General features: G+C 40.1%; 1 long non-coding RNA gene across 1 annotated transcript in view; it reads left to right on the top strand.

Moving 5' to 3' along the window:
- Nucleotides 1-1,207, top strand: part of LOC101857064 — a 2,378-nt gene extending 1,171 nt beyond the window's left edge. The window contains exons 2-3 of the long non-coding RNA XR_004859211.1: nucleotides 143-224; nucleotides 999-1,207. This is a non-coding gene — a long non-coding RNA (uncharacterized LOC101857064). The remainder of the gene's footprint in view (nucleotides 1-142; nucleotides 225-998) is intronic.
- The last annotated feature ends 842 nt before the right edge of the window (nucleotides 1,208-2,049 follow it).

Raw genomic sequence — 2,049 nt, forward strand, 5'->3', positions numbered from 1 at the left:
CACGCATACATACATACATACCGATATTTGCATACTTTATGTTACAATAGATGTAGGATTACCATAAACGTACCATAAATAGGACAAACTATCCGTAGATGGACAGTTTGACGAAAAGAACAAATTTTCATCTTTTCTCCAGAAATTCCCTCCACATCTTCAACGCCACTGAGAGAAAGGCTTCGTCCTCTACTGGGATCGAAAAAACCAAAATAGCGCTGAAGGTGGGCTGTTCTGTTCTCTGTACCTCTTTTCCTCTTTACGTTAAATGTCACAAAAATGTATTAACTCCGGATGGAAATACAATTCAAAGATGCTGACCTTTTAACTTTTGGTTTCATTATGACTAACTTACTCTGGCTGTAAGTTAAGGAGGGAACATTTTGTTTTTTAACTTAAGAGATATAATCACTTGAAAATGATATTATCGTTTCAGGATACATTCTACGGCGAATGAGTATGAGATATTTCGGTTGGGTTCATGCAGCTTTGAGTCATTTACTTTCATTGGACTTTATATATACAACTCGCCAATGATTTTGTTCGTTATTTTTAGATTAAAAAACATAAATATATTTTAAAAATTGATTGGGGTCAAACAGTGTATCTGGAACTATATTTTCTTGTGGAGTTAATCATTACTTTTTTTCCATGTTGCAACTTGATAATTATATTTTCTGTTGACAATCAATATGCCCAGTGAGACAGGATGAGAGCGAGATGTTACTCAATCTGATGTTACTGGTTGGATTTGTATACATGGGAGAGTTTGGGAATTTCTTTGTTTTAATAATTTCAGTTATAATAAAACTAATAAATGGAAGACACACTGTTTGACTGAGGTCTTTTGGGATTGATATTTTTGTTAGAACCTATTTCTATGAACGATTCTTTTCTACAAGTCATAATTTTGTTAGTTTCGTTCTGCTATTGTTCTATTTCAGTCAGAATCTGCTTTTCACTAATGATTTTGCTCGTTCACCCCCAACCAAACACAGGCCCTGCAGGATCGGAACATCGCCTGCGACTACGTGACAGGGGCTGGCACGGGCACGTTCGAACATGAAGCTGCTAGCGGGGTGTTCACCGAGATACACGCTATATCCTTACTACACACTTGTGTTATAACATTCTAGATACGCACTTTATCCTTACTACACACTTGTGTTATAACATCCTAGATACACACTATATCCTTACTACACACTTGTGTTATACCATCATAGATACACGCTATATCCTTACTACACACTTGTGTTATTACATCCTAGATACACGCTATATCCTTTCTAAACACGAATCCGGATAGCGACGAAAAATGGTCTGCTCTAAAATAAATGTTCTCCTTTCACCTCCTTTCCTGTCTCTAACAATATTCTTTCGTCTGTTTTCGTCTCTACTTTCTGCCCCCACCCCTTGCCCCTCACCCCCCTTGTCCCCCCTTCTGGGCTCCTGACTCTTTCTGTAGCCTTTCTACTGCTACTCCTTGGCTCCTTCTCCTGCTGTCTTTCAGCCACAACCCTAATCTTGTGGTAGGTAAGATCTGCACCTTGCCTTCTCGGATAAGGGTGAAAAATCTCAGAGGTCTCGTGTGCAAGTTGCTCACTTTAGAGATCCCCTGGTGGTCCAAAATCGATATGAGTAGGCTTCGGCCGCCGCCAAGGCAAAATTGAAAATTTCCCACCAACTACCGCGCTCATGATATGATCGTATGCAGTTGCGAAAGCCGTAAAACGCTTACTAAATAAATAAATTATGAACGAATTTCTATCCCTGCAACAACGCTTTCTTTGACTGTACGAACGGTTCCTATGCGCTCATGGATGCGTACTACCCACAAAACCTGGACGAGGATGGCCTGCCGTTTACTGTGTTCAAGAATGCTCTACACGTCTTGAGCTCGGTGATCAGTGTTACGGTACGTTCAGGGATGGAGGGAATTTTTGTACACAGGTGTTAGTAGACGTGGTGGCAAATATCATCATCATCATCATCATCATCATCATCATCATCATCATCATCATCATCAGCAGCAGCAGCAGCAGCAGC

This window comes from Aplysia californica, unplaced genomic scaffold (assembly GCF_000002075.1).
Source record: "Aplysia californica isolate F4 #8 unplaced genomic scaffold, AplCal3.0 scaffold00797, whole genome shotgun sequence".
NCBI classification, from domain to species: Eukaryota; Metazoa; Mollusca; class Gastropoda; order Aplysiida; family Aplysiidae; genus Aplysia; species Aplysia californica.